The following is a 24,022-nucleotide window of genomic DNA, read 5'->3' on the forward strand; positions in this document are numbered from 1 at the left end:
TTAACCACTGTGCCACCACGGAAGCCCTTTTTTTTTTTTTTAATAGAAAACTTTAAAAGTCAATGTTAACAGTTAGTAAACATTCCTGGGCAGAGCCAAGCAATCCTTCTATTAGTGAAAATGTCTCCTCTTTGGGCTTAGATATGTTTCAGATTTACATCTTCATCTTGAGAAAAAATTTAACGGCCAGTAAGGGGAGAAGGGTTCGAAATGACTACATTTATTTAAACTATAAAATCCAGAATAAATAAGATCTGGCCCTGAGTATGTTCCCAGCCTCCTTTCTTGCCTCGTCCCTCCTGAACTCTGAGCTCCAACCATAATGAACTTCAGTGTTCCTCAAATGTGTCCTGCTCTCCCTGGCCCCTAGCCTTTGGGCATGCCATTCCTTTTCCTGGAACATTCTCCCCATTTCCCATTCCTTCCCATCTTTGCCTAGTTAACCCCTAGATATCCTTTAGATCTCAGTTATCTTTTTGTTTGACACACCTCCCTTGACGTCTTTCCTCATCCCCCTTCCCCCTATTTAGAATGGAGGCCTTCTCAAGAATATACAATGGGGAGGACAGTCTCTTCAGCAACTGGTGTTGGGTAAGCTGGACAGCCACATGTAAATCAATGAAGTTATAAGAAACCCTCACACCATACACAATAATAAACTCAAAATGGCTTAAAGACTTAAACATAAGACATGATACCATAAAACTCCTAAAAGAGAACATAGGCAAAACATTCTCTGATCTAAATCGTACCAATGTTTTCTTAGGTCAGTATCCCAAGGCAATAGAAATAAAAGCAAAAGTAAACAAATGGGACCTAATCAAACTTACAAGCTTTTGCACAGCAAAGGAAACCATAAACAAAACAAAAAGACAACCTATGAACTGGGAGAAAATATTTGCAAATGATGCAACTAACAAAGGCTTAATTTCCAAAATATATGAACAGCTCATACAACTCAACAACAAAAAAACAAATAACCCGGGCTCCCCCGGTGGCGCAGTGGTTGAGAACCTGCCTGCCAATGCAGGGCAACTAGGCCCATGAGCCACAACTACTGAGCCTGCGCGTCTGGAGCTTGTGCTCTGCAACAAGAGAGGCCGCGACAGTGAGAGGCCCGTGCACCGCGATGAAGAGTGGCCCCCGCTCGCCGCAACTAGAGAAAGCCCACGCACAGAAACGAAGACCCAACACAACCATAAATAAATAAATAAATAAATAAAAACTTAAAAAAATAACCCAATTGAAAATGTGCAGAAGACCTAAATAGACATTTCTCCAAAGAAGACATACAAATGGCCAAAAGGCACATGAAAAGATGTTCAACGTTGCTAATTATTAGAGAAATGCAAATCAAAACTACAATAAGGTACCACCTCACACTGGTCAGAAGGGCCATCATTAAAAAAAGTCTATAAATAACAAATGCTGGAGAGGGTGTGGAGAAAAGGGAACCCTCCTACACTGCTGGTGGGAATGTAAATTGGTGCAGCCACTATGGAGAACAGTATGGAGGTTCTGCAAAAGACTAAAAATAGAGTTGCCATATGATCCAGCAATCCTACTGCTGGGCATGTATCTGGAGAAAACTATAATTCGAAAAGATACATGCACCCCAATGTTCACTGCAGCACTATTTACCACAGCCACAACATGGAAACAATCTAAATGTCCATCAACATATGAATAAAGAAGATGTGGTGTATAAATATATACATATACACACACACACAGTGGAATATTACTCAGCCATAAAAGAGAATGAAATAATGCCATTTGCAGCTACATGAATGGACCCAGAGATTATCATGCTAAGCAAAGTCAGAAAGAGAAAGACAAATACTATATGATACCACCTACATGTGGAATCTAAAATATGACACAAATGAACCTATCTATGAAACAGACTCACAGACATAGAGAACAGACTTGTGGTTGCCAAGGTTAGGGGAGGGGAGGGATGGACCGGGAGTTTGGGGTTAGTTGATGCAAACTATTACATATAGAATGGATAAACAACAAGGTCCTACTCTATAGCACAGGGAACTATATTCAATCAATATCCTGAGATAAACCATAATGGAAAAGAATATAAAAAAGAATGTATATATATGTATAACTGAGTCACTTTGCTGTACAGCAGAAATTAACCAACACTGTAAATCAACTATATTTCAGTAAATAGAATGAGGGCCTCCTTCCTCGTTCTTGTATGGCTCTATTTACCCTCATCACAGCAATTTCTCAGGGCTTTCACTGTGTCTTCGCACCGCGTTAGACTGTGGGCTCAATGCTGGTAAGGACAGGCCAGCTTCTCTCAAGTTCTATTCTGTACCCCAGTGCCTGGCACTGAGTAAATGATCAACAGACCTGAGTAGCTGAGTGTACTGATGCTGTTACCAAAATATACACCAGGTTTTGTGCTTTCATGTAAAGGTTTAAGTAGCAAGACTTTAGGAACCATTCCAAGAGCTTCCTTTGTTGTTATTAAAAAGATTTGGGGGGGCTAGCTAGTTATAACTACTTTTATTCCAGAGTTTGTACAAGGGCATGTTTTACCATTTGGGCAGAAATTTTGATTACTGTGGCTTTTTTTTTTTTTTTTTTTCGCGGTACGCGGGCCTCTCACTGTTGTGGCCTCTCCCGTTGCGGAGCACAGGCTCCGGACGCGCAGGCTCAGCGGCCATGGCTCACGGGCCCAGCCGCTCCGCGGCATGTGGGATCTTCCCGGACCGGGGCACAAACCCGTGTCCCCTGCATCGGCAGGCGGACTCTCAACCACTGCGCCACCAGCGAAGCCCCTACTGTGGCTTTTTAAAAATTGGTCCTCAGCTGTTCATACGTACAAACAGGCCAATGTTTAGGGATGCTCTGTTTATGTTCCTGACCCAGCTACTCAACTAGAGCAATAAAGTGGCCAGAGTTGCTGATGCTGTATTCTTATGCTTACATTAACATAGAGCATATGTTAAAAATCTATACAAAAGTAGCAATTTCATTAAAAAATTTAGATAAAACCCAGGAGACAAAAGATAAAGGATGACTCTATAGCAAAATGCTGCCTTATTAGTCAGTTTATAAGATTTAAAAATTGGGGGTCACTGGTCAGACTTTTAGTGGGAGAAACCAGAGTGAAGTTTGGGGCAACTATTTAAAAGTGCAAAAGGGCAAGTCTATGTTGACAAGCAATAATGTTATATTAGAAAAGATGGATTTAAAAGAAACAATCAGCAAAGCATAAACCCCAGTTCCCTAAAACACGTTAAAAACATTTATGTGAGGTTTTAAGTGAAAAAGGTCCACTTTAAAGTCTGTTTCCAAACGTGAAAGAAGAATTGCTGATTCCACGTGCAGAGGAAAAGCACCGGCTGACAGACAGGCCCTTTCCGGTGGGATGGTTGACAGGAGACAGTACTGAGATTCTCCTCTTGTGGTAAATAAATCCTACCCTATTAATACTTCCATGTTCTTAAATTATCACATAGCCAGTGACCTTTAGATGTAGAAGGACCCTAAGATCCATCTTGTCCAAATTCTCATTTTATAGATGAGGTTTGGGAGGGGCGCTGGTTCGACATTTGCCTACACTCATTCCAGGATGCGGGCAGAAGCAGAACTAGAACGGTATGAATTCATTTCCTTGTACTTTATTAATAATCAGAAAAAACACTATCTGTTCTCAATCAGCCGGCTGCCATCTGAACAGTGTAAAGCTGAGAGATTAGAAAGGCGCGGAGCAAAAGCATTAAGCACGAACAGCTGCATTTCCCAGGCAGAAGGGCGGCACACAGTTTAGTTGTGGGAGTATTTCCAATTTGCATGAATGGAACATGGACAAGTAAGATAAAGCTGGCTCCAGAAAAATAATTCCCCCAATTTCCATGAGCCTGGGATTTGGGAAACTGCAGTCTGCTCTGGAATTCGGGGACATGACAAACGATACTGGGAAGAACTCCCTAGGTGACCTCAACCTATGCACACACAGAGGCTTGTCAAGGTCCCAGGTGCTGGGCTCGCCCACGGGTTGTGGCTGAGACAGAAAAACAAAGGAAGACAAAAATGCTCCCCAAACACGCACATAAGCAAAAACGATCTTCCTGTGTTCTCTGCCAAGAGAACTGGAGCCACAAAGGATGAGTTCAAGAATCTGATTCATCCATCAAGACAAGTCAACTCAGTCTAAGGAGGCTAGAAGGGCAATTGAGGTAAACAAAAGTTCAGTTTCAGAAAGAGGCTTTGGAGAAAACACAGAGGCCATCCCTGGAATCCAACTCCATAGTGAAAACAGAAAAGGGCTCACTCTTAAGGCATGGAGTTCTGAACATGCCAACAGGTGGACATGTTCCAAGGGGCAGCTCCAGAGGCAAACAGCACCAAGATGTTAGCCCTCCTCCCATGTGGAGTCTGGGTTCTGAGCCAGCTCCTTGCTGAGCTGAAGAAGCATCTCTAGTGAAGAAGGCCTGAGAGCACTGTTCAAGTTCAGCAACAGCTAAGGAAAGTCATATCGGCGAAAAGTACTTCCCCTCCAGGAGTGCCAAGCTCCTGGGCTGGCCTGGAGCATCGACCCTTGCTCATGGTCAAAGCCACTACTCTTACCTGTATCATTTCTCTGGTTTGGCTGGCCAGTTGTTTCCCCAGTTCCCTCCCCCACTGCTAGCCCCCATGCCAGCCACAGATTGGAGTTTGTGTCCACATTCTCTTTCTCTTTGTCTCCAGGTATCACTAGAGTATCTGGTCCAGATCCTGTTCATCCCTTCTGTGTCATGGGTCTCCCATCCCCTTATCAAATCCTCCCTTTTTAGGTGGAGCCGAATTCTGCTGCCCTTGAATGTGGGCTAGATTTAATGACTCCATTCTAATGAAAAGAATGTGGTGGAAGTGACAATATGTGAATTCTGAGACTACGTCGTTAAGGGCATTGCAGCTTCCTTCTTGCTTTTTCTCAGATCACTTGGTCTGGAAGAAGCCAGTTGCCATGTTGTTAGGATGCTCAAGCAGTGCAATGGAGATGTCCACGTGATGAGGAACTAAGTCCTCAGGACAATAGGCATGTGAGTGAGCCAACTTGGAAACAGATTCTCCAACTTCAAACTTTCAGATGACTAGCCCCCACCGACATCTTGACTGCAACCTCACGAGAGACCCCCAAGCCAAACACTATTTAGATAAGCCAGTCCCAAATTTCTGACCCACGGAAACTGTATGAGATAATAGATATTCATTGTTGTTTTATTTAGGCTGCAAATTTTGGACTAATTTATTGTGTAGCAGTAAATAACTAATACAACATCTTTGAGCTTTCTCTACCGTCAACTAGAGTTGTCCCTTAATTAATCATAATCTCTTTTTGGAGAAGGAGGGTTTTTTGTTTTTGTCATACAGTTCTTTCCTCAAGGGTTACAACAAAACCTCCCACATTTGTACAGTCCTCATGGATGGACATTTATTGATTTGGGGTCATTATGGCTAAGTCTCAAGGAGATCACTGCAATAATGATAATATGCATTTTCAAGGACTGTTCTTTGTACATGCTCTCCTAGAATCTTTTATGTTACTTCATCGTTATATAAAAAATAATTGGACCTTGTATCCCCCCAGGATCCCCCAAACATAAGCCTTAACTGTGAGTATTTGTAACCTTAAACAGCCCATAGAAACTATAAAAGACTTTTTTTTTTCCTTAAGGGTCTTATATTCACACTTTAGGAAACAGTGAGATTAGTCTGCCATATACTACAACATGGATGAACCTTGAGGACACTAACCTAAGTGAAATAAGCCAGTCATAGAAAAACAAATGTTGCATGATTTCACTCACACGAAGAATCTAAAGTTGTCAAACTCATAAAAGCAGAAAGTAGAATGGTGGTTGCCAGGGGCTAGAGGTGGGGGAGATGCAGAGTTGCTGTTCAATGTGTCTGCAAGATGAGAAAGTTCTAGAAATTTGCTGTATACCAATGTGCCTATATTTAATAATACTGTATGTACACTTAATTTGTTAACAGGGTAGATTTCACGTTATGCATTTTCTACCTCAATTTTAAAAAAAAGGAAATAGTGAGTGAGATTAAAATGACCTTATTCCAAGATTCACAGCAGTGATTCCTTTTTTGCAACGCCTTTTCCAATACACCACTGAGTGTCATGTCATCCCCAAGCCCCCTCAAAACTAAAAAATTTTTTACTTGTTTTTACATTAAAAAACAAAAAATGTTGTTCTCTTCTTCCTGGAGGATTGATAGGGTGAAAAGGGAGGTAGGATCTCATACAAACCAAACGTAAGGATAGGTTGTTACAATTCCCAGAAGTTTGGGAATCATTGATCTGGAGATATGTTGAGGTTTCAGAAGAAGTATGCTTGAAAAAACATCTGACATGTGCCTAGAGCCCGTGCTCTGCAGCAAGAGAAGCCACCGCAATGAGAAGCCTGTGCACCTCAACGAAGAGTAGCCCCAGCTCGCCACAACTAGAGAAAGCCTGCGCGCAGCAATGAAGACCCAATGCAGCCAAAAATAAATAATTAAAAAAAAAACTTTCAGGCAAAGAATCAGAAAAATGTTAGCCATAAAAAAGTACAAATAAGTAATAAAAAAAATCTGAGCATTTGAAAAAGCTAAGCTCCAATCAAAGGACTGCTGTCGCCAGTTTACTATCTAATTCTCCATAGAGACAAGACCTATAGACATCATGCCCAAGAGATCAAGGCAAAACAGAAGCCAGTGAAGGCTCAGATAAGAAATGAGCTAATACCCAGATAAGAGGAGCCTAGTAATGCATCAGCAATGACAGAGAAAAATAAGGAGACTGAAATACTTTCTAGCCGTTAATACATGATTGGGGTCAAAAGTGAAGAACAGGGCTTCCCTGGTGGCGCAGTGGTTGAGAATCCGCCTGCCAATGCAGGGGACGTAGGTTCGAGCCCTGGTCTGGGAAGATCTCACAGGTCACGCAGCAACTAAGCCCGTGTGCCACAACTACTGAGCCTGCGTGCCACAATTACTGAGGCCACACGCCACAACTACTGAAGCCCGCGCACCTAGAGTCCGTGCTCCGCAACAAGAGAAGCCACCGCAATGAGAAGCCCGCGCTCCGGGGAGGAGCCGGAGGAGCGAGCGGGCCCACGAGGCAGAGAGGCAGGCAGGAGGCCAGAGCTTATTTAATGAAAAGTACCACAGACTGAAAAACCAAATATGAGAGTAGCAGGTGCTGCAAAGTTGGTGGTGTGGTAGCCCTGGCAGTATTTTTACTGACATTCTATGTTATTTCTCAAGCATTTGAAATAAAAATGGATGCGAGTTTAGGAAATCTATTTGCAAGGTCAGCAATGGACGCAGTTGCACATTCCACAAAACCTCCCAGGTATAAATGTGGGATCTCAAAAGCTTGCCCTGAGAAGCATTTTGCTTTTAAAATGGCAAGTGGAGCAGCCAGTGTGGTAGGACCCAAAATCTGCCTGGAGGAGAATGTTTTAATGAGTGGTGTTAAGAATAATGTTGGAAGAGGAATCAATGTTGCCTAGGTAAATGGAAAAACAGGAGATCTAATAGACACCAGATATTTTGACATGTGGGGAGGAAATGTGGCCTCATTTATTGAGTTTCTGAAGGCCATACAAGATGGAACAATAGTCTTAATGGGAACATATGATGATGGAGCGACCAAACTCAATGATGAGGCCCGGCAGCTCATTGCTGAACTGGGGAGTACATCTACTACTCATCTTGGTTTTAGAGACAACTGGGTCTTCTGTTGTGGAAAAGGCATTAAGACAAAAAGGCCTTTTGAACAGCACATAAAGAGCAATAAGGACACAAACAAATATGAAGGATGGCCCGAAGTTGTAGAAATGGAAGGATGCATTCCCCAGAAGCAAGACTGATGTGGAGAAAATTGAAGAGAGCTCACTTTCACTTGCTAATGGGAAAGTCCTGACGGAAAAAACTACATGTAAATATTTTAAGAGCATGCAGCCATCTCGGTGTGTGCGTGACCATTATCTCTTTTGGTATCAGGATTATTTATTGCTAAGGTAAATAGACATCTTTGTAAATAGTCATAATGAGCAAATCACTGAACCATTTCTAAGCACATCTCCCTAATAGTACAATGTCCAGACTGCGATGATAATGGCATCTTTTAATTCTAAAACCATTACCCAATGGATAACTGAACAGATTTGAAAACTATGTCGATATAGGGCTTCCCTGGTGGCGCAGTGGTTGAGAGTCCGCCTGCCGATGCAGGGGACACGGGTTCGTGCCCCAGTCCGGGAAGATCCCACATGCCGCGGAGCGGCTGGGCCCGTGAGCCATGGCCGCTGGGCCTGCGGTCCGGAGCCTGTGCTCCACAACGGGAGAGGCCACAACAATGAGAGGCCCGCGTACCGCAAAAACAAACAAACAAACTATATCGATATATATATACTAGTCACTGTGAAAATCTATCATGGGATAATATGGATTTTAGGGAGGAGACTTTTCTTTTATAAATATATATATAAATAAATATATAAATATATATATTAAAATATATATAACCTTTTGATGATAGTATCTTTTAAATTAAAAAGATATTGGGCCAGTTGTGTGTGTAATGTTACTTTACAGTCTGACTCCCCTGTTCTATTTCTTTTTTCTTAGTCTTTCTCTTCCCTTCCCAAGAAACCTAGAAATAAAATATGAAGACTTATATCCAATATGTGAAAAGCACAACAGAATTCTTTGTTTAATGTACACAGTAAAAAGTAAATATATAAATGTAGGTGGCATCAGGGCTGTAGCTCGCTGGATTTTGTGTTAACAGTGTGCATAAGTTGATTTTGTATAAGCTATTTAGAGTAAGACAGGAGGGGGCAACTTCACAGAGCTGAGGAACCAGGCCAGGTCCCTTCCCCAGCCTTGGTAGGTCATTCAGGACAGCGTGTCAGTATAGTTAGAGAAATACTGGCCTAAGTTTTCCTTATTTAAGTGTCATCAGCATTGACCAAATGGTTTGGAAAGAGGCATGCTTTAATGTCACAATAATAATTTTGGATTGTAAACCAAGAAATTCTGTATTTACTTTCATCTAACTTCATAATAGTAATTTTTGCCTGAAAAGATGATGACATATTTTAAAAAGTCCTAATTACTGATTGGGACTGATAACATTTAAAAATAATTTGACACACAATGACTTTATACCCAACTCTACATAAAAATATAAGAGATCTAACTTCAGATGTTCACAAAATGACTCAAGTTTTTAAAATATTTTTAGGGCATTAATATCTGTTGTGTGTGAAGTGTCAAACTGGAACATAAAAAATGTTAACAATCAAACTGCTATTCACAGTAAAAGGCAGCACTTCAATTTTGGATTTAATTTTAGATGACTTATATAAGAAAAATTAAAAGCGGTATTTTTTATTTTGTTATAAACCAAGGCGAAAGTTATTCAGCTAGTTCTTAAATATCAGGGCGTCTGGGGGCACCGTTTCTTCCCTCAAACTGAATATAATTCATGTATGCACCTTACACACCTAACAATTTTTGTAGACTTTTCAGATTTTTGGTGCTGATACACTAAATCACATTCGGCATGTGTGTTCTGACATTTAAAATACTTCCCTCAATTCTGTAAATTAAAAGAATGGCTATTTTACAGGTCCAGGGATTGTGAAATAAGTGTTGCTTTTTTCTTTTTAAATAATGAGAATAACTACTCTTGGTTTTACACTGTGAATTTTTTGGTATTATCTGGCAAAGTGATATGCCTATAGAACTTCACACAGATTTGTCAAGCGTGTACTGTACTGCTTAACATGCAAAATTAAAGTCATTCCTATGGGTAAACACACTAATATCCTCAGGCTATATCTAAACATGGATAGAATTTAAGTATCTAGATGGCAGGACATCCCTTTCAAGATAAGGACTATCACGTGATAGCTTTGTAGAGCTGTATAAAATGCCAAAAGAAGGGATAAAGATCGGTTATGTAACTGTTTTCATGCAGTATGCTATTGTTTCAATTCTGCCTTGTATAGATTATGTCAACATAACTTTGGGAAGCAATAATTTTACTGTATTTTATTTTCAGATAGCTTTTAAAAATCAGCATTGTAAATGCAGCAATGCTCCTTTAATGTTCAGAATTTTCATTAAAATCAGAAATTTGGCATTGACACTTTGGTTTCTTTTAATGGTGTTGAAGGACTTATGGATGTGTATTTTTTTATTTGTAATCATAGAGGCTGTCCCAGACTGTTAAAATTCAGCAAAGACAGTAGGAAAATAAGTGATATGTGGGAAATTAAAGAAAAATTGAGGTAGAATCTTTATATTCCTGACTTTAATTTGATTAAAGTTTATCACTGTTCTTTCAAAACAAGAAGCCCGCGCAACGCAACTAAGAGTAGCCCCCGCTCACCACAACTAGAGAAAGCCCGTGTGCAGCAACGAAGACCCAACGCAGCCAAAAATAAATAAATAATTTTTTTTTGCGGTACGCGGGCCTCTCACTGTTGTGGCCCCTCCCGTTGCGGAGCACAGACTCCGGACGCGCAGGCTCAGCGGCCATGGCTCACGGGCCCAGCCGCTCCGCGGCATGTGGGATCTTCCCGTACCGGGTCACGAACCTGTGTCCCCTGCATCGGCAGGCGGACTCTCAACCACTGTGCCACCAGGGAAGCCCAATAAATTTATTTTTTTTAAAAAAGTGAAGAACATGCAGATGGCAAGTTTCTGTTATATCATTTTCCACAAAAAAGGAAAAAATATCGAAAGAGAGGAAATGGCACATGAAGGGTTAAATTTTCAGGATGCATATACATAATTATCATCGCCATGTAGTAAACCAGGAATGGGGTTAGTGGAAGGCAGGGAGGGAAGTGAAAGGAAACTTCGGGTGTTATATGGAAAAGGAGAAAGGGCCAAATTATGTTTAAATTTAGAACATCCACTAATGCTCTCCAAGTTGTCTGACAGCTGGAATGTGCTTTCGCTTCCATCATTCCTCAACTTGCTTTTTTTCTTTTGTTTTTAACATTAAAAGCTAATTCTGTGAAGCTTTTCAATTTGCCATTCTGGTGTGCAGAATCCATCTGAAGGACATGAGAGAAAAGCCAAAGCTCTAAGGAAGCCTTTCTAGCCAAGACTAGAGAATGTTCTGAGCCTCTTGCCCAGACATTACAGTAGGGTCCAGGGCGGGGGGCTTCCTCCAGGCCACCACTCTCAGGCTTTCCTCCAGGAGTGACAGAGACTGTTATATCCTCTCCTTGTATGGTTTCAGGACAGAATATTACCATGAGACACACTGACTTGCCCAGGAGGGAAACTCAAATTGGTGTAGAAGCCTGAAGGCCCCTCTGAGTCTCTTGGACCATCTGTGGGGCTGGACGGAGCAGAAGAGAAGAATGAAGATGGCAAATGAGCGGAAGCTGGGCAGGAAGCAGAGGCGGGGCCACAGGGGAACTTCCAGTTACTGGGATCTCTCTCTCTCTCTCTGGGTTGTTTATGGTCCCTCACCACAAAACACAGATGGGAGGTCCGCCACCAGGAGTTCTCTTTAGATTTCCTGCAGGAATCTTAGGTGAGTCTTTCTTTCTTCTAGAAGTCCTTCCACAGTAAGATGTTTTCTCTTCAAAATGCCGATCATACTCACTGTACCATGTTATCTTATTAAGAAATAAATTTTATAAAGAGGAGGCTGGTTTAAATAAAAATGAAAATCACGTAGATACTCATTTCATGTTTGGTTTTTAACATCTTTGTTGGAGGTTAATTGCTTTACAATGTTGTGTTAGTTTCTGCTTTATAACAGACTGAATCAGCTATACATATACGTATGCCCCCACATCTCTTCCCTCTTGCATCTCCCTCCCACCCTCCCTAACCCACCCCTCTAGGTGGTCACAAAGCACTGAGCTGATCTCCCTGTGCTATGTGGCTGCTTCCCACTAGCTATCTATCTTACATTTGGTAGTGTATATATGTCCATGCCACTCTCTCACTTCGTCCCAGCTGACCCTTTCCCCTCCCCATGTCTTCAAGTCCATTCTCTACGTCTGCGTCTTTATTCCTGTCCTGCCCCTCATTTCATGTTTGACATAGCTTTTCCTATCTTTGTTTCCCCTATCCTGTCTCCCACTCCCAAATCTGACTATATTCACACAGATTCTGTTTATCTATGCATTTCCATTATGGCTAACAGATAAAAAAAAGCGCATTTCCCGCTGAAAATCACATTTAACAAATCCCTTTGGGGGACAGAAAGAAGTGCACACCATTGAAAAAGATTAGTTTGTAGGAGGCAGAAGTCAGGCCCCAATCACTCCTTTGCGTTAAGCTCTAGTTAAAATGAGGTGGGCGCCACAGGCCACATTTATAATGATGGAAGTTTCTCAATCTCTGACTGTGGGCCTGAACCTCTGTGAGACCATAATCGGCCTCAAAAACATGCAAAATGAACCACCAGAAGTTTAAATAAGAATGCTTCTCTTCTGAATGCCTCAGACCCCTTGAGCCGGCTCACAGATTTGGGGGAGGAGCAATGAGCAACGAACACAGGGGGGCCTCAGTGCATTTTTCTATTTGGTTAAGATTGATTCCTCCTGAAAAACAAATGTGATCGATCTTGAAGATCCATGCTGAACAGTACAACACAATGTATTAAAGAATGTACTGAAACAAAACTGCTCATTAAAAAGGCCAATTTTTCTGCAGATGGGCTCTCCCTGCACGTGTTCGTTTTTCACTACATGCTATTTCTTCTGCTCTAAACACACCAGGCTCACCTAGTTAAGGAAGCCCCTCGGTCCTTGTGCATGTGGCAGTGGTGAAACCTAGCTGGAGGAAGTGTGTGAATCAGTACAAGCTGCAGCAGGAGTACATTTTGGCCAAAACTGATGCTGATCAAGGCATAACTCTAGGTCCTACTGAAGGCACCATTTCTTGTATCTCCGGGGTACGAAACACTAGCTTGGAACTTACAAAGAATGTTCCTCTTTCTTGCTCTAGCCTTTGGAAAGCCTCTTCTAGTCAAACACTATGTTCCATGCTGCTATTGAGTACATACATGTCTCATCAAATCAGGCGAGTTCTGCGTGGGTAAGAGAAGGACCAGTCAGTAGGAGGCCTACTGGGGCTGTTACATTTAGCAGGCCTATTTCCTTCCTCTGTCTGTGCTGACAAACAAATGTTCGCTTTCAGTCTGGCACTGTCCCCGGTTCTTGATCATTCAGGCTTAGACTAAGCGACTCCAGATTCCAACGCTGGCGGGTTCCAACACACACGAGGTAAGACAGCTTCCCTTGGTTTTTCCTGGGTGGTCCCTCAGTGGGCAGGATCCTCTAACAGCACACGCTGGGCCATCCCCCTCCCCGCCCACAGTCCTGGCTCCCAGCCCAGCAGAGGGGGCTGGGCTGGGTCAATATCATGACAGGTGTAAGGGAGCCACACTGGTGTTGTGCATACTGTCTTCCCTCAATATCTGCAGGGGTTTGGATCCAGGAATACTCACGGATACCAAAATCCACAGATGCTCAAGCTCCTTATATAGAATGGCGCCGTGCGATGAATACAGTTGGCTGTGGGTATACTGAGGATGAAAAGCCCATGGATTTGGAGGGCCGACTGTACTTGGCGCGGGGGAATATCTGGGGACTCAGGAAGGCAGGTCCACAGTGGCTTTCAAAACTTTGAGCCTGGGGCTTCCCTGGTGGCGCAGTGGTTGAGAGTCTGCCTGCCAATGCAGGGGACACGGGTTCGAGCCCTGGTCTGGGAAGATCCCACGTGCCACGGAGCAACTGGGCCCGTGAGCCATAAATACTGAGCTCTGTGCGTCTGGAGCCTGTGCTCCGCAGCAAGAGAGGCCGCGACAGTGAGAGGCCCGTGCACCGTGATGAAGAGTGGCCCCCCCTTGCCACAACTAGAGAAAGCCCTCGCACAGAAACGAAGACCCAACACAGCCAAAAATAAATAAATGAATAAATAAATTTAAAAAAAAAAAAAACTTTGAGCCTGCTTAAGAGGTCTTGTCTTGAACAGCTTTTCTCTGCGGATTGTGAACCCTTGCTGCGGGAAGGGAGGTGGTTATAAAGAAAGCCAGAACTGCCTGAGAACTAGGGCCTCTGGATCAGAAGGGGCAATAAGATGGGCCTTCTGAGTAGCCCCATGAGCTTTCACGGCTGCGAAGGAACTGGCCAGGCTTGGAGTCAGTCAGGATAAGACATCAGAGTCATCATCACCACCTCCAGCTTGCCCCACCATCACTGCCCATTTGTGGAGAACTTTCTAAACTGTGTTATCTTACCTGACCCGCAGCACAGAGCTGTGGAGTCGGTTGAGAGCCTCTGTGACCCCTAATGCACAGAGATGAGGAAACACAGTGTGTGTGTGTGTATGGCTACTCAGTAACCTGCCTGAGGCCAGTGACTCACACAGCGGGTCCTGGTCTGAGCACACAGATCTCCAAACTGCATTTTCTTTGGAAAATGCACCTCTAACACAGAACTAAACCATTTATTGTTTCTGCCCGTCCCTCCCTCTCTCCTACCTGCCTTGGAAGGTATGAAAAGGTGAAAGTGAGCCATCATTGGCAACTGGGTTCTGCTTGTCAATCAGGCAAGCCGAAAAGCACTACATGATTCTTTCATTTATGTCTGTCACTATGCAGGAAGCTCCAGTTTCCTCTCCAACCTTACTTCAGCGGCTTAATGTCACTCTTGCCAAAATGCTCCATTCCTTTTCCTTTATCTCTCGATAAAGGAGGAGGCCCTCCTTTCATACGACCATTTGCTTGCTGCCCTATTTATACCATTCTAATAACTGAGCCCTTTTTTTTGTTTTTTTTTTTAAAAAACACCTTTTCAGGGTTTCCCTGGTGGCGCAGTGGTTGAGAGTCCGCCTGCCGATGCAGGGGACACGGGTTCGTGCCCCGGTCCGGGAAGATCCCACATGCCGTGGAGTGGCTGGGCCCGTAAGCCATGGCTGCTAAGCCTGCGCGTCCAGAGCCTGTGCTCCGCAATGGGAGAGGCCACAACAGTGAGAGGCCCGCGTATCGTGCAAAAACAAAAACAAAAACAAAAAAACACCTTTTCAGACAGCTTGCTTCAAGTCTTTCAATTAAAAGAAAAAAGATACAGCTCCTTAAAAAAAAAAAAAAGTCACCAGCATCCAAGTATTGCCCTGCTTCAGGAACTTGTACTTCATTTGGTATACTCTGTGTTGAAACAATATAGCATTATCTACTTTGAATACACTAGAAGCCCTCCCGGTAGCTTTTTTGTATGAGAGACATTAAATCTGGTTGGAACTCAACAAGAAACAGTGTCATGTGGGAAATCCTTGCCTGTTGGACCCTTGACTGATCACATTTCAAAGCCCAGTGCTGTGCTAAAGGGCATCTTTCTTTAAAAATAAAGCAATCCTATTAGTCAGATCCTTCTCTGCACACCATAGCTTTGAAGGAATTTGAGAGTTTGCAAATTCAAAGTTGAAAATTAAAAACCCACGAATAAGACTTGAATCCATTTATTCATGGTAAAATGAATATAGCTTTGAAAAGTCTACCCTCATTAGGATCATTTCAATGTGATCTGTGATCTGGAGTGAGTCTGTTTAACTAGGCTCTTGCCACAGAAAGAGACCCATTTTCTAAAGCAAGTCCTGTCTTCAAAGGACTCAGGAGATACCACAGAATAATATTAAATAAAGTGCAATTCTTTTTCGAGAATGTTTCATTGTTTTCTTAATCAGTGTTATTTTTATTTTGCCAGATTTAGAGTACCTCTTCCCCTTCCCCCTCAAATGCATTAAAATAAACCCTGGCCCCTGCTGGAGTGATCAAAGCTTCCCAATTCACAGAGGAATGTCCGTTCCTCCAAGCCTGGGGAGGTTTCCTAACTAATGAACTAGAACACTGTCAGATGTCTGGTTGCCAAGTAATATATTAAAGTGCTTTTCTAATGAGATTTCTGCAAGGTAACTATAAAACCATGAAAAGCACATTAACCTTCAGTAAAGCAAAAACATTTAAAAAATAACCAAATGCCTTTAAGGAAAAGAAGAGTTCAACACAGCAGCTAAAAAGCTGAAGAGAATTTGACAAGTGGAAAAATAAAGCCCAACAATTTCACATCTGAGAAAAAAGGGTGGACACAAAGCAGAGCAATGTAGGAGTTAGATCAAAGGGAGCCACCTGATGATCTCAATATGTGACTTTAAACGTCTCCCTCTCCATGCACCCCTGTCTATTTGTAACATGGATCTGTGATAAACATAGCTACAAATGCCCCCTCTTATGAAAAGAAGGAACAGCTTTTCACTTTTAGAACTTGTGCCTGAGAATTGAGCAACAGTCCACACAAATCTTGAATGTCAAGGATCCTTTTGTTAGAACCCACATGAGGAACTCTCACGTGAAATACAAACGATAGCAATGACTCGAAGTCTCTATCACGGACCACTCAGAAACAGTTTGGGGAAACCCTTCTAGTTGGCTTCTGCTTATCACCCTTTCTTTATTATTTAACCATGGAGTCTACCATGACATCAGTGAGGCTAGGAGGCTGGAGGCCATCTGTCTGGGTCTGCATTTGTGTGACCCTGTGGCTGCAGTGTGTTCTGTATTGATCCGGTCAGTCCTGCAGCCCTGGATCTTGTTCAAACTCTTAACCACCCGTCAAAGACTGGTGTGGGGTCTGAAAACCAACACAGAAGGTGATGTGGGTGTTTAGCTTAAAGAAGAGATGCCTGGGGTGGGGGACTACCTGTTAAATATCTTCTACCATCTGAAGGGATGCCATGTCAGGGAATGAGGAGTCTTGATGTTACTCACTCCCAAAGGAAGCACTAAGATCAAAGACGCATCGCATATTTAAAGTCAGGGTAACACAGCGTTTGTCAGCAGTTAAGGATCTCTAACAATTTCAAATGCATCCATGCATGGATGAGCAAAGGCTGAGAGTTGTCAGGGATGGATTCTTCATTTTATTCACAATTTCAATCAGATCCAATCAAACGATGGATTGATTCCAAAGGAAAATTTTTTATTACTTAATATTATCGTTTCTTTTAAATAGCTAACCAAGAACTGGGAAATGATTTACTCCAGATTAATAGAATTAAAGTATTTTTCAAAATATGGTGCCTGGATTTACACAGAACAAAACAAAATAAGGCATGTATTCATGGGTATGAAATATTTGCTTCAATGGGACCATAGAACACAATAAATCAGTCCTCTCTTTGCAGAGGTTCTCCAAGGAAAGCACACTTTAAAAAGTCAAATAGGGACATCCCTGGTGGCGCAGTGGTTAAGAATCCACCTGCCAATGCAGGGGATACGGGTTCGAGCCCTGGTCCAGGAAGATCCCACATGCTGCGGAGCAACTAAGCCCGTGCGCCACAACTACTGAGCCTGTGCTCTAGAGCCCGCAAGCCACAACTACTGAGCCTGTGCTCTAGAGCCCGCAAGCCACAACTACTGAGCCTATGTGCCACAACTACTGGAAAGCCCGCGTGCCTAGAGCCTGCGCTCCGCAACAAGAGAAGCCACTGCAATGAGAAGCCCGCACACTGCAACCAAGAGTAGCCCCCGCTCGCCGCAACTAGAGAAAGCCAGCGTGCAGCAACGAAGACCCAATACAACCAAAAATAAAGTAATAAATAAATTTATTAAAAAAAAAAGTCAAATAATTGACAGAACAATGACCCTGGCACTCCAGGTCCAATGCACGTGCTGGGATGCAGCCTTCAGTTGAAATCTGTCCTGACAGTTGAAATCTGTCCTGAAGCTTTAGTCTTCAGGAATGTGATAGAAAATGGAAAGCAAAGGGAACAGAACTGCTGTGTTGTGAACATAATCTCTGGATTCAGACAGATCTAGGTGATGTTGGGTAAGTTACCTAACATTTTGAGCCTCAGTTTTCTCATTGATAAAAATGGTGTAATAATAAGTACCAGGGCCCACGGGATTGTTAGGATGTGTGCACAGGGCTTCCCATGCTGTCTGGCACACAGTGAGTACTCCATAAACGGTCACTGTTATTTATGATTTCAAATTAATTATTTTAAAGTGGACTAGGATTTGTTTTCCTGGTTAAGGAGGAAGCTGGACCCAGTGACTTTCCTAGTTTCTAACCACCATATACTCTGTTATCCTATTTCATGCTAATTGTTTCCCCTCAACTCAGTCCTGCCCCCCACCTCCCCACCAATGGCCACTCACACCAACAGCTACGCCTATTCATTGACTGCTCACCGTGGGCATTCAGGTGTGTAACTAATCTAACCCTGTCAACCACTCTGTGAGGTTGGGGCTGCCTCCCATGTCACAAGAGGAGACACCGGAGGCACAGGAAAGCTGAGTGATTTGCCTAGAGTCGCGAGGCTTATAAATGGTAGAGGTGGGATTCCAAACCAGGCAATTTGGTTCTAGAGCCCAAGCTCCTAACCACTGTCCCATATGACCTTCCAGGCAACCTAAAATTCTGCCTCGACATATCAGCTAACCCATGTGCAGTCAACTACTTGCTGCAGCTGATGAAAACGTGGTACAAGATCCAGTGTTTGCCTTCAGTCTCCTCTCCTCCGTCTTCGCCACAGATCTTCTAGCTTTACATTCCAGAGTTCATTCCTAATCACCAATTTCTCTCCCTCCCCACAAAACACCCTGACCTTTGACGGCCCAGTGATATAAATATGCATTTCCATTCACTTGTGGGTTTAGGGTTGTTTTTTTCCTTCAAAAAATGGCTCTACCAAGTTCCTCTGATCTTTGCTAGTGATGCAGACCAGGTCCCTGGAGGGCTGGCTAATCCTGAGCTTACAGAGCCCTGAGCACAGTCAGGCATTTCAGAAATGCACTTAGATGATGCGGAGGTGGTTTCTCTAACAACAGAAAGTTCCCACCATCGCCTGCTGGCCCGGGAGCTGCCACATGGGTGCAGCTGGCTCCCGCCCACAGGGTCCCCAACCCTCCTGGGCTCAACTCAGGCCTCCTGCTGCAGTTGCTCGTTCCTTCCTGTTCCACGTTTCCTCTAGCACCGATGGTTAACGCCCTCTCTTTAGGGTAAGAAAAATGACCTTGCTCTCCATGCAAGTAGGGACCACTCATTCCATCTACAACAGATGCACACAGCTACTCGGTTCAACTCAAGAGTATCCTCTCTGCTGTCTTGTCACTTTTTCAAGCAAGGTATTACATTGCCTTGTAATTTCCTTTTTTCTCTTAAAACCAAAACAAATTGCAGGTGATTCCTTGCAATTCGTGTTGCAAAAATTCACATTCTGCTGTACTTCATGAGTAAAAGCTCTTTCATCCCCACCTTTCAACACTGCCCTATGAGATGCAAATAGAACCATTTCAGTTTTCCAGTTGAACAGCCAGGAAAAAAGAAAAAAGAAATAAAATGTAGCAGCACCCTGCTTATCTCCATGTTACACATTAACATGGTCCTCCTTTGCAGAGGTTCTTCAAGGTAAGCACACTTTAAAAAGTCAAATAATTGACAGAATAATTACCTTAAGCACTCTAAGGTCAATGCAAATGCTGGGATGTAGCTTCCAGCTGAATGCTGTACCAAAGCTTCGGTTTTCAGGAATGTAATAGAAAATGGAAGGCAAAGGGAAAGGAATTTCCAAATTTCTCCACTAAGATGTCATTGAAAAAACTAATAGAGCTCAAGGGAAAGAAAGCCCACAAGTCCTCTCCTGTCCAGCAATCTCTCGCCTGCTGAAACCTATCACTTTTGCTTTGCTCTCTCACTCTTGTGCTCTTGGTCTCATTAATAGTAGTAATCGCTAATAACAGAAATTACTACTATCCTTACCATAACCTCTAATACTGCCTCTACCACCACGTACTGAGCTTATTATATTCCAGGAACAGTGCAGGTTCTCTCATGTTATTTCAGGTAACTCTCACAGGAATCCAATGAGGTGTTTATGCTTATTAGTCCCATTTTCAGGTGAGAAATCAGAGGCTCTGAGAGGTTAAATACCTTGCACAGAGCGTATCCGTAGCAGGGCCAGGATTCTATGGTACGTTTAACTCTAGAACTTTCATCCTGAGTAATGGCCCATTGACATGGCCCATTCCATCCCCCCAGAGCCCACCATAGGGCTTGGAGGGCACTTGAATGTATGAATTAATGAATGACTACATGAAGAAACAAATCAACAAACAAGTGGATGTGCTTTCTGAAGACTAGCTTTTTAAAGTAAAGTTCTCTCTCATGTCTAAAATGGAGTATGGGAATACTCCATGAGTCCACAGTCATGACTTCAAAATGAGATCTCCACCTGCTTAAAACTCAACAGTAAGTGGGCTTCCCCGGTGGCGCAGTGGTTGAGAGTCCACCTGCCGATGCAGGGGACGCGGGTTCGTGCTCCGATCCGGGAAGATCCCACATGCCGCGGAGCAGCTGGGCCCGTGAGCCATGGCTGCTGAGCCTGCGCGTCCGGAGCCTGTGCTCCGCAACGGGAGAGGCCACAACAGCGAGAGGCCCGAGTACCGCAAAAACAAACAAACAAACTCAACAGTGAGTAACTGACACAATTGCATTCTACCTACATTGGTCCTCAGTGCTCCCGGCCACAGAGGTAATGGCTGAAATAACTGAAGCTGACATATTCAAAAGAACTTTGATTTCAGATACATGAAGGGTTTCACTAAAGTTGACATCAACGTCTCTTCTTCCAATACTGAATTCCCTCCTCCCATTGAGAGGGAGCTTGCTGACTGACATTTATTCTTCTTGCTTTTTATTTAGTACAGGGGAGACAGAATGCCAGTCTTTACCTACATCTCCTTCCCTCAACACACACGCATCCAGGAAATGTAAGGAGACAAACCAAACAGCCCATGGGCAGGGAAGTGCTCAAGACACTGTATTTGCACTACCAGTGAAAGCCCTTTGGGTCACAGAAACTATGCTGCTTTCTTTTCCCCTGTGAAGGGGACATCTATGCTGGCTCTCTGCTCTTCAATCTCTGCTCCCTGTCCTGGGCCAACGCCCCAGAATTCCTCGGGTGGGCTGAGGATGCTGAGAAGTCCCATCTGGACCAACTCACCTTTCCTCCCCCAGAAGTCAACGCCCATTTCCTCTACAGAGCTTCCCCCTTTTGTCAGCAAAGGAAGGGAGCATCCCAACCGGGTACTTAAATTGTGCCTTGAGGGCATACGTTTCAGGGCACTCGTGGTCTGAGGGTGGGAAACAGGGAAACCGGCCCTAATTGCCCTGCGTAGCTCCAAACTTGCTTGGTAATCACTTTGGAATTGCTGGATCTTCACCTTTTCCATCTCTCTCTTCTTCTGGCAAGCACCCATCTATGGGTCCTAAGTAGGAAAGCCTGTCAGAGTATTAAAAATGGTTGCTGCTAAAATGCTTAAGAATTATGGAAGGAGGAAGCTGATGTTTAGATTTATTCCCCTCTACTCCCTCCCACTCACACCATAGACTGCATAGTTTCCCCTCAGAAAGGAAAACATTCTTGACCTCTGTTTAAATGTTTATCAGAAGTTGTCTGGACGTGCAGAGTCTGAAGTCACATTCAGTATTAGTCACATCCTTCTGTGTGTGTGGTGTAACCCTCCTATCAGGCCAGGAGGAATGCCTGGACTTTGTACAGAAACCATTCGGTGCTAGAAGCATCCACTACCACCCAGGGATTTTCACTAAGCCCAGACACAGGCAGAAGCTGAGCAAAAAACTTGAGCTTCCTGATGGCTGTAGGGCTTCAGTTTTGAATAGGTACAAAAAAAAAAAAAATCCTCTTAGCTCTGTGGGTCCTGTGGGGTCTTGATTTTAAAACAAAGCTCTAGCATGGAGCCTGGAACCAGTGGAGGTTCTAGGTCCTCAGCACAAAATGAGGGTCATTCAGAGTTTTATCCTTGCTCCGAAACACTCCTACTTTGGAGTAGGAAAAATCGCTTTGCCTTCTTGGGCCTTTGATATTGATAAATTAGTTTATGCTTCAGAAGTTCTGTAAGTAGCACATATCTAATAGACCTTGTATCAATGCGTGAAAGGCACTGTATGTAGACTCAACTAGGTGATGCAGGTGTGTGTCTGAGAGGAAGGTATGACTAAGGCAATAGAAAGTGTGTGGTCTGGCAGGTAGGATAAGTGGGTTTTGGTACCACTCTCACCACAGGCAGGTTACACATTCCACTCGTCCTCAGCTTTTTCATCTTTAAAATGGGAAGTTTGAAGCAATCATCTAGGAGGTCCTTTGGGTGCCAACAATAATTTCTGATATTTTTGTCTCTAATATCTGAAGCTGAGGCAATAGGCATAAGCTTCAGCCCAAAGGACATGAGTCACAATAAGAAAGACTTTCCTGAGAGTAACCCTGAGTTTGCAAAGGACACTCTGGAACTTTCCGTTCTAGACCAGTGTGGGTCTTAAACTGCGGTCCAAGAAAACTCTTCCAGGACTGGTGTTTTGGAGCTGTCAAATTTGAAATCTCATAGACTGGGATGATACAGGATGTGGGCATTGGATGGTTATGGTGAACTAAAATATCACTTGAGAATCATTCTAGATCTATGAGTCTACACTCAAAATCTAATTAAGTTTTTTGGTAATTAAAAGAAGGGAAAGAAAATTTCCCTTCACAAATTTAGCAGCTTTTATCATGTTACACAGGGATCACCAATGCTGTAATGGTACAGTATTTTTTTTTTAAATTTTGTTGGTATTTAAAAAAAATACAAAAGTGCATGCTCATCAACATCATTTATGATAAAAACCCTCAACAAAGTGGGTATAGAGGGAACATACCTCAACATAATAAAGGCCATATATGATAAGCCCACAGCTAACATACTCAACAGTGAAAAGCTGAAAGCTTTTCCTCTAAGATGATAAACCAGATGAAAATGCCCACTCTTGCCACTTTTACTCAACATAGTATTCGTAGTCCTAGCCAGAGCAATTAGGCAAGCATCCAAATCAGAAAGGAGGAAGGAAAGCTGTCATTATTTGCAGGTGACATAATGTTATATATAGAAAACCTAAAGACTCCACCGAAAAACTGTTAGAACTAATAGACAAATTCAGTAAAGTTGCAGGATACAAAATAAATATACCCAAATCAGTTGCATTTCTATATACCAACAGTGAACTATCAGAAAGAGAAACTAAGAAAAGCAGTCCCATTTACAACAGCATCGAAAAGAACAAAATTCTTGGGAATATATTTAACCAAGGAGGTGAAAGATCTGTACACTAAAAACTATAAGACACTGGGCTTCCCTGGTGGCGTAGTGGTTGAGAATCTGCCTGCTAATGCAGGGGACACGGGTTCGAGTCCTGGTCTGGGAGGATCCCACATGCTGCAGAGCAACTAGGCCCGTGAGCCACAACTACTGAGCCTGCGTGTCTGGAGCCTGTGCTCCGCAACAAGAGAGGCCGCGATAGTGAGGCCCGCGCACCGCGATGAAGAGTGGCCCCCGCTTGCCACAACGAGAGAAAGCCCTCGTACAGAAACGAAGACCCAACACAGCAAAAATAAATAAGTAAATTAATAAACTCCTACCCCCAACATCTTCTTTTAAAAAAACAAAAAAAACTATAAGACACTGATGAAAGGAACTGAAGAAAATACAAATAAATAGAAAGATATCCCTTGCTCATGGATTGGAAGAATATTGTTAAAATGTCCATACTACCTGAAACAATGTACAGATTCAATGTAATCCCTATCAAAATAGTGTTTCTCATAGAAATAGAGAAAACAATCCTAAAAGTTGTATGGAACCAAAAAAGAGCCTGGATAGCCAAAGCAATCTTGACAAAGAAGAAGAAAGCTGGAGGCATGATATGTCCTGATTTCAAACTATATTACAAAGCTGTAGTAATCCAAATGGGATGGTTTTGGCATAAAAACAGACACATAGATCAATGGAACAGAATAGAGAGTCCAGAAATAAACTCACACATTTATGACCAATTAATTTACAACAAAGGAGCCAAGAACATACAATGGGAGGAGAATAGTCGCTTCAACAGCTGTGTTTGTAAAACTGGACAGC

At 43.0% G+C, this 24,022-nt stretch overlaps 1 protein-coding gene and 1 pseudogene across 1 annotated transcript in view; one reads left to right on the forward strand and one right to left on the reverse strand.

The window, feature by feature from the left end:
• IGFBP7 (insulin like growth factor binding protein 7) overlaps window positions 1-24,022 on the reverse strand; it is a 74,537-nt gene that overhangs the window by 25,247 nt on the left and 25,268 nt on the right. The window lies entirely within an intron of this gene.
• On the forward strand, window positions 7,177-8,191 carry LOC137223744 (protein FAM3C-like; annotated as a pseudogene).

The sequence above is a fragment of the Pseudorca crassidens genome, chromosome 4, assembly GCF_039906515.1.
Source record: "Pseudorca crassidens isolate mPseCra1 chromosome 4, mPseCra1.hap1, whole genome shotgun sequence".
Lineage (NCBI taxonomy): Eukaryota > Metazoa > Chordata > Mammalia > Artiodactyla > Delphinidae > Pseudorca > Pseudorca crassidens.